The following is a 9,433-nucleotide window of genomic DNA, read 5'->3' on the forward strand; positions in this document are numbered from 1 at the left end:
TAAAACACAGTTGTCTGTTAATTGATGTTTGTGAATATCTTCACTGCTTTATTGTGGTAAGGAGCTTTGCAGTATTCTGTCCTATGCCCAGGTTATCTACAGCAATGTGGGGTTAGTTTCTCTGGTCCCCAAGCTGGGGGTAATTTGAGGTTTTGCTGAGATGGGTCAGTTCACTATAGGTTCAGCTATAAAAGCAGGCTCCAATGTGACTTTACTCTAGGTGAGATACAGCAAAGGAGCTTGGATGATTTGTCCATCAAGATGAAAAATGTGTGCTTTGGTAATATTTCCTTTTTTTAAATGCAAGTACGTTATTTGGTGGTCCTTCCTAGTAGAAGATCTTGTTCAGACAATATCCTTGGATTTGATTCTGGATTTCCTTCCATAGGGTGAGGGGAGGAAGGCAGGACTGATCTGAGACTTTCCTAACAGGGTAGCACATGAGATAGGAAAAGAGAACTCTCCTACCTCAACACAGAACAGCACACAGCTCTGGTCTTCCGAGTCCCCCATGTGCCAACAGAGATGCCTGGGTGGGCAGCCTTGTCCAGAGGACACATAAGTATCCATCAAGAGCAGAGTGCCAGTTGGTAAAGGAATGGCACAGTGGAAGTGGTGATCTATAACAAAATGGTGCTTTTATGGCGAGATGAGGTATATCTCTGGGATCCCCAATCCCTGGGTCATGGACCACTACTGATTAGGAACTGGGCCACACAGCAGGAGGTGAATGACAGGCAAGTGAGCAAAGCTCCATCTTTATTTCCAGCCACTTCCCTTCACTTGCATTCCCACCTGAGCTCCGCCTCCTGTTAGATCAGGAGCGGCATAATTCTTCATAGGAGTGCAAACCCTACTGAGCTTGAATCATCCCCAAACCATCCCCCTACCCCCAGTTGGTGGAAAAATTGTCTTCCATGAAACTGGTCCCTGTTGCCACAAAGGTTGAGGACTGCCTGTGTATCTGATAGAGGGGTTGGAGCAGCAGCAGAAGATAAAAATTGGCAGATGTCATATGATAGGTTCAGATGCTCTAAGAACTGATAAGACATAATCTCTGGAATTTCCCAGAAGTACTTGGAAATGGAGGACATTACGAATGGCTGAGACCTGGAGAGAGAGAAACATGGATAATAAATACAGTTAGGAAAGTTAAAATGGGGAGACTCCAGACCAGTGGGGCAGTTGGAGATGCAATAATAATGGGTTTGAATTTTGTTTGTTGATTTTGAAGTAACTTGGACATCCAAGTGAAATGTTCTTTTGTGTTCTTCAGTACAGAAAGGATGATTGCATATTTGGAGTTTTAAAATTACCTGTATGTCCTTCAGAAAGGAGATCCTTTATGTACAAGTTAGTCATTTACACATTAGTATAAACAAATTTTTGCAAATAGGTTTTGTTAGGAGGGTAAAAATAAGAGCCACATATAACTGGATAACCACTAGAAAAGTGGTTATCACTGAATAGAGAAATTCAGTCACAGAGGAAGCCTGAAATAGGCAAATCTATCTTTACCATAAAGCCCGGGGCCTGCTCTGCTGAGGGCAATTCTCTCTCCATCAGGGCTACCCTTAATCTTATTTCCAAGTTTATGGAAAAACAAATTTATCCAGATGTACCTCTCTTCGACTCTTTTTTACTTATTTCATTTTTGGCTGCACTAGTCCCTTGCTGTGTGCTGGCTTTCTCTAGTTGCGGCAAGTGGGGGCTGCTCTCTAGTTGAGTTGTGTGGGCTGTTCACTGTGGTGATTCCTCTCGTTGTGAAGTGCAGGCTCTAGGGTGCGCAGGCTTCAGTAGTTGCTGCACATGGGCTCAGTAGTTGCGGCTTGAGAGCTCAAGCACACAGGCTTAGCAGTTGTGGTGCACAAGCTTTTTTGCTCCGCGGTACGTGGGTTTTTCCAAGGGACACCAGAAATTGAACTGATGTCCCTTGCATTGCAAGGCGGATTCTTACCACTGGACCATCAGAGAAGTCCCTCTTTTAGACTCTTATATCTTATTATAAGAGAGAAGGGAATGGAGAAGGGAATGGCAAGCCACTCCAGTATTCTTTTTCTTTTTTTTAAATCTTTTATCTTTTTTTTTACTTTACAATATTGTATTGGTTTTGCCATACATTAACATGCATCTGCCACGGGTGTACACGTGTTCCCCATCCTGAAACCCCCTTCCACCTCCCTCCCCATACCATCCCTCTGGGTCATCCCAGTGCACCAGCCCCAAGCTTCCTGTATCCTGCATCGAACCTGGAATGGCGATTCATTTCTTATATGATATTATACATGTTTTAACGCCATTCTCCCAACTCCAGTATTCTTGCCTGAAGAATCCCATGGACAGAGGAGCCTGGTGGGCTACAGTCTGTGGGGTTGCAAAGAGTCGGACACCACTGAGCGACTAACACACACACATTATCATTCTACTTTTGGTTTCAGTATATTAATTTTTCTTTCACATTATATTTGCTTTATTGAGATATAGATTACATGTCATAAACTTTACCAATTTTAAGTGTGCAAGTTAATAATTTTAATTGTTTACTGAATTGTACAACTATTACCACAACCCAGTTTTAGAACATTTTGCTACCCCTGTGAGATAACTCACGCACATTTAACATCAATTCCCCATTCCCATAAGTACTTTTTTGTGTATGGAAAATGAAGTTTCAAGACGTGTCAAGTTCTTCAGAGAAGTGAGCAAGAACTGAAGAAGTCCTTGAGTTCTAGACTCGGTCTAATTCTACCTCATTCACTCTATACTGTGAGTTTATTTAACTGTTTTGAACATCAGTTACTCATCTGAAAAGTATAATTAGTAGTATCTAACTTGTAGAAGTTTTCAGATGATCAGAGATAACACATATGAATGGCCTGACATATAGTAGATGTTTAGTCAGATTATGAAATTATCTTATCATGAATACACAGATGCTTGCAAACAATAGAAATTGGTTGAGCCCAAGGACTGAACTATGGGATTCATTATTTTTCTATTTTGTAATTTAACCCATGAAATGGGGTAGGGAGGAGAAAATACAATTCATTTGTAATAGCTGTTTGCTGCTTTGAAAAATTAAATGCATTTAAAAAATCTTAATTTCTTTTGATTTATACTGCTCAAAAAAATTTCCTGTTAAAACTACACAGAGGTTTTTTTTCCAAATGTCTTGACTCCCACTGACCTCATACTAACTCTACCCTGTGTTCTACACTATTGTCTTGCTTTCTTCTGCAAGAGCTTTGAAAAAAAAAATAAGACCCTGGCTTTAGCTCTTCAGAGCCCATTAGTGATTTTCTCTTCTGGTATGAAATTTAAGACCCATAAAATGCAATTACCATTTCCTGTGGAAGTTCCATTTCTGTGTTCCTATTTCATATTTATTACCATATGAGTCAAGATCACAATAAGTTGCTCCATTGCCCTGTGTTATTGATAGAGTGTCATCTGTTTATGTGGGAATGGTTAGCTCCTGACATGAATACCTGGAAAACTAAGCATGGCCACCAGGGGGCGCCTTTTCCCCAGAGTCTAGTCCTGGGTCCTAATTTGGAAAAGGAGAGAGGACCAGGGATGAGGCTGCTTCAGCCCTGCCTCTCTTCCTCCCCAAGAGACGCCACAGGTGAGGAGCATCTTTATGCCCAAAAGCCAGTCCTCACAGTGGGACAGCTTCCCAAGTGGACAGGAGAAGCATGGGACCTCCTTGCCACCTTTGAAAGCTGGGGTCTTCCCTGGCTGCTTCTGGGGAGGGTTTTTCTATCTGCTTCTCGAGAACCACTAAAAGGTCTTTGCTAAATATGTAGATTCTTGGATTTCCTTCTCTAAACAAAGTGAGTCAAGATCTCTGAGGACAGGGTTCAGGAGTCTTGGCTGTCTAGATGATCTTAATTGCACACCAGTTAGGATCCTGAAGAAGTATTCTCAGAAAACACTTTAAAAAACCCCAGCCCTTCCCTTTCAAAACCCACACCCAAACAGGTCTTCAGAGACTATGCCATCGCCCTAGGTCTCCATGTTCATCTTGTCCACTCTGTGGTGTAAAATAATGCTTCCATCTCTGCCTTAGTTTGAGGGACCCTTGAAGACTACTTTGAATTTCAGAAGTGAGATTAAGAAAAACAGTGTTGAAATCATTATCAGTATTGATTAGGAGATGTGACTATTTTCCTTGAAAAAGAAATGGATTCTGTATTAAATAGTTTCGTGTGGCAGTTGTAACAAAATACCATAAATGGGGTGGTTTAAACAAGAGAGGCTTACTTATTCCCTCAGAATTCTGGAGGCTGGAAGTTGAAATCTGGGGGTCAGGAGGGCCGAGCTTGGCACCCAGGGCTTTCCTCACAGGCTCCATGCTTTTCTCTTAGCTTCTGAATTGCTAGCAATCCTACATGTTCCATGGTTTGCAACTGCATAACTTCAATCTTAGCCCCTCCATCATATGATCATCTTCTCTTGCATGTCTATGTCCTCTTCTCACAATAACACAGCCATATTGGATTAGGGCTCATCCTAATGACCTTATGTTAATTTGATTACATCTGCCAAGACCCTGTTTTCAAATAAGGTCCCATTCACAGGTGCTGGGGGTTAGGATTTCCATCTGTGCTTGAAAGTGAAAGTGTTAGTTGCTCAGTCATTTCTGACTCTTTGTGACCCCATAGACTGTAGCCCACCAGGCTCCTCTCACGGAATTCTCAAGGCAAGAATACTGGAATGGGTTGCCATTCCCTTCTCTGGGGGAATCTTCCTGACCCAGGAATTGAACCTGGGTCTCTTGCACTGCAGGCAGACTCTTTACCATCTGAACCACCAGGAAAGCCCCTATGTTTGCAGGGACATAATTTGGCATATATTGTTTCCTACAAGTGACTATCATTATTTAAGTTTCCAACCCACTGAGTCATAAGAAAAAACTAAATTTAGTCCAATCCAATAACCTCAGTCCAATCACATGACTTAAAATGGCCTATTCATTCTCTGTAAGCATGACTAAATAAATGCTCAATCTTCCTTTTCCTTTTTCCTTTCTCTCCTTTTTTCCCCTTCCTTCCTTCCCTCCCTCCCTTTCTTCCCCTCTTCCTGCCTTCCTTTACCCTTCTCCATAGCATGCTATCTGTGGGTATAGGTGACCAGGGTACCTGACTTCATGGTTGTAGGTGAAGGGGCAGACTCACTCTGTCCCTGGCTCCTGGCTGGTCTCTGCTGCAGAATGGCCTCTCTGTTCCCCTCCAGCAACTGATCCCACTGATGCAAGGTTGGTCCTATCTAACTTTTTGGATCTGATCTTGCACTCTTCTCTGGAACCCCATAATCTTAGCCATTAGTCCCTGAAATTCAGAAATCTCCCTTATCTTAAAAACCAACTTTCAGGCTATTGTTTTATTAAAGAAACTAAGAATATCAGCTTTAAGATTCCAAGTTGATCAATGGCCGTTTTTTTTCCAATATCAACCAATGTCTTCATCTCAGAGGCAATTACCCTGATGGTGTAGTTTCTGTCTGCAAGGGAACAAGAAATAAAAGCACACAAAACCCACATGGCATGTTAACTATTACTGTGTAGCAACACATCCCAAAGCTCAGTGGTTTAAAACAAGGGTTGGCAAACTGTCCCATGGGCCAAATACAGCCCGTGGCATGTTTTCATAGGGCTCACAAACTGGGAATCATTTTAAATATTTTAAAGTGTTTAAAATACACAAAAAGAATATGCAACAGAGACTGTATATATAGCTTGTCAAACCTAGAATATTTACTACCTGGTCCTTTTTGGACAAAGTTTTCCAACTTTGGATTAAAATAATTAACATTTATTATTGCTCACAAAGGCGTCCTTGATGGCTCAGAGGTAAAGAATCCATTTGCCAACGCAGAAGACACGAGTTCGATCCCTGAGTCAAGAAGATTCCCTGGAGAAGGAAATGGCAACCCACTCCAGTATTCTTGCCTGGGAAATGCTATGGACAGAAGGGGCCTGGTGGGCTACAGTCTATGAAGTTGAAAGAGTCAGACGTGACTTAGAGACTAACCAACAGTTGGTCACTAATCTATGGGTTCTTCAGCTCCTTGACAGACTCCTTCATGTCTGTGAGGTTAGCTATGGGCCAGGCAGGCAACTTGGCTGATCTTGGCTGGTCTTTCTCACTTGATTGGAGGCTGGCTGGCTGTAGGCTGATCTAAGCTGGCTTTGCTGGGATAAGTGGATGTTTGTCTATGAGCTCTCTTATCCTCTAGAAGGCTAGCCTGGCCTTGTTTTCATGGCAGCAGTAAGGTTCTGAAAAACATAAGAAATGAGCAAGTTCTCTTGAGGCCTAGAATTAGAATTGACACATTGTCATTCCTCCTACATTCTACTGGTCAGAAGTTCTGGCCCAGATCCAGCCTGGAGAAATAAATACACTCTATCTTGACAGATGGAGCTGTAAGGTCACAAGTTAAAGGGTGTGGCTACAGAAAGTGGTGAATAATTGAACCCTGTTTTTGTAATCAATCTACCACATACGGGTTATTCGTTTCTAAATATTCTTCCAATGACAAAAAAATTACATTTATCTATCTTCTCCAAATATTCCTTATCTTAGGACTCACTTGTGTAGAAGCAGGTTTGATTTGATTTAGAGCACAATAGAGACTCGTGCACCTTGCTCACAGGACTTGTAGGTTCTAAAACCCTAGGATTAAGATTTTTAGAACTTTATACTAAGGATATCCTCTTTTACCTTCAATAATGCCTTCTCTTTCCAATCTCAGATTGCCCCACCTGAAGGAGAAGAAAAATTAGTTTAATATTGTTAGTTTTATAGTTAACAGTGGTTACAAAATTTCCTATCCCTTCAGTCTGTCCTTTCTGAAATCTGAGCTGGTTTGGAAAATCCTTGAGAGACATTCGCCAGACACCAACAACCCTTATAAAGTTGCCGTGAGGCATCTCTTCTCACAAGATTTTAAAGAAAACTTCTAAATTGATGCCCAGGAGAACCATCTAGAATTTCATCCCAGTCAACCCCAAGACGAATTTACCACCAAACTTTCTTTAACCCAATTTTTAAACTCTGTGACTCATCTCTCCCTAAGTTGGGAGCCCCACAATTTTTGCCCGATGCTGTTTTAAGAGGGAAACTAAAGCAAACCACAAAGAGCTGAAGCGTTGACTTTTGGAGCTGGATGGAACGTCCAAACTTTTTCTGATACATGCACATTCTGCTGCCTTTCAGAAGTGGCGGACCAAACTGTTGGCTGCTTCCCATATCAGGGAGCTCACTACCTACAAAGCTGGCTTTCATTAGACTAGGTTAACGTACACTCCGTTTATGGTGCCCAGACACCTGAAGAAATATCAGGTCATGCTAGCCATTTTGTCTTTGGAACGTGACTTCAAGGCCAGCATTTTGTTGGCAAAATAAAATGAAGCAAACCCAGGGACCTGCCTGAGGGCATGGTGGCCCCAACTCAGCCAGAGAAATGCTGTGATCTTGAACATTCTTTCTAAATTCCAGTTGTAAAATCAGGCCCTTACTGAAGCTCTAAAAACGAGGTCTGGAATATAAATTCCTTGGTGGTTTCCCTAACGGCTGACAGCTAGCTCAGGGAATGAGGGGTGTGTGGAGGAAGAGACCTGTGTTTTTCAGTGCAGTCTCATGGGAGCAAGAGGAGGAGGCCTGGGTAGGAGGGAGGGAGATTTTCCTTCCAGGAAGAGGCCCATGTGTGCAGAGCAGGCTGCCTAAAATCATATGGGGCCTGGTGGATTTGAGGACTCTTTTCAAGGTTGCCATATGTGAGAGAAATTGCTGATTATCTGCCTAATTACCTATTATCCAATCTTCCCTTCTTCCTTACTAACAGAACCCCATTTTGTTTGGAGCAGCTCTGTGCCCAGCTACAAACACTCACTTTCCCTGATTCCCTTGCAGCTATCCCCTGGTGGCTGTGACCCCATGAGTGAAGTGTGAGAGGGTGTCATCTGGGATTGTGGGGGAGAGCCTTTGCTTCCCGATATGGTAACCATAGGCAACAGCATGGTAACCATAGGCAACAGCATGGATGGAAATTGATACCCTTGGGATTCATTCTTTAGCCGCTGCACCAGCTCAGGACAGCATCCCCGGACTGACTCCACGGACTTCATCCATAGACCACATCCATGCTTTGTGAAAAATAAACCTCTGTGTGTTTAAGCCAACGTGAGTTGGGCCTTGTCATTACTTTCATCTCAGTTCTCACTGCTGTAGAGCTCATACAATATAACTGAATTTTTCATCTTTGAGTTTGATACCTAAGGGTCCGGAGTTGGCATCAGTCCTGGGTGACCTCTGAGATAGTCTTCCTCATAGTGTTGTTGGGTGGAAACTACAGAGACAAGATGAATAAGAACTGCTGTGTCTCTAATCTGTGTCTCTGAGACTTTCTCTGGGCAGGGGGAGCCCTGTGAGTTGGTGAACATGCACTGAGCCTACAGGATAAGGGTGGTATAAAATGTCAATGGGAAGCCAAGGTGCTCTGTGTGCTGTGACAAGATGATCCCACACACTGGACTCCCATTTTTGGTGGCCAGGCATGTTCCGTGTGGGTGAGGGGGCAAAGGAACCTCTGCCTCCGGTGGCTACTTGTTCTCCTGATGAGCTGGAAGGGTTGTACCTGCTGCATTCCCAGTTCAGTTTCAGCAGCTGAGTGAACATGGTCTGAAGTCAAAGTCTTTGTGTCTTGTGAGTCTGAACACCAACTCAGACCCATGACCATCTCTGTGCCAAAGACCCAGCTGATTTTGTTAAGACTAATTAGCCACATCTTCCCTCTCCATGGACAATTATTATCTTATTAACCTTTTGTGCAGCATTTCACATTGCCTTAGATATACTGTTTTGGGGAATGGGTTGGGGTGTAAATGATTTTTATTAGTATTATAATTATTAATACTTTTAAATTAAAGCTTTCCTCATCAATGATGATTGCCTCCTGTTGGCATTGAAAATGTTAGTTCTCCAGGAAGAGTTGAGGTGATGGTCAGGGGCCATTCCACCTGTTGTGGGCAGGGAGGTGGCACTGAGAAATGAAAGAGATGTGGGCCTGGAGGTCAGGGAAACTGGAAATGAAGTCCAGATACTACTATTACAGTGGTGATGTCTTGGGGGATTTATCTGGGCTTGCTGAGTCTCAGTTGCTGCATTTGTGCATTGGGCCTAAGTCTCCGTGTAGATGAAATGAAACAAAATAGATAAAATGATCAAGCTATCAAAATCAGGACTATCAAAATGATAGTCCTGATCCAGGCACAAACACAGGCTTCCCACCAGTGTTATCTCCCTCCCTTCTTTCAAATCAATAGTAATATTAATAATATTAATAACATTACCACCATCATCTGTGTCATGGTTTCCTCTTACGGTGGAGTGGAGTGAAGTGCTTGGATTCTTGAGTCAGACTTCTGAGTTTG

General features: G+C 42.7%; 1 long non-coding RNA gene across 1 annotated transcript; it reads right to left on the reverse strand.

Annotated features, from left to right (window-relative positions):
- Positions 1-731: 731 nt before the first annotated feature.
- LOC104988662 lies at positions 732-6,286 on the reverse strand. Its single transcript, XR_825272.1, has 2 exons — positions 6,033-6,286; positions 732-1,110 (listed from the first exon to the last, which is right to left on the reverse strand). It is a non-coding gene; the product is annotated as an uncharacterized LOC104988662 (long non-coding RNA).
- Between the last annotated feature and the right edge of the window lie 3,147 nt (positions 6,287-9,433).

Source organism: Bison bison, unplaced genomic scaffold, assembly GCF_000754665.1.
Source record: "Bison bison bison isolate TAMUID 2011002044 unplaced genomic scaffold, Bison_UMD1.0 scf7180017864141, whole genome shotgun sequence".
Taxonomy (NCBI): Eukaryota; Metazoa; Chordata; class Mammalia; order Artiodactyla; family Bovidae; genus Bison; species Bison bison.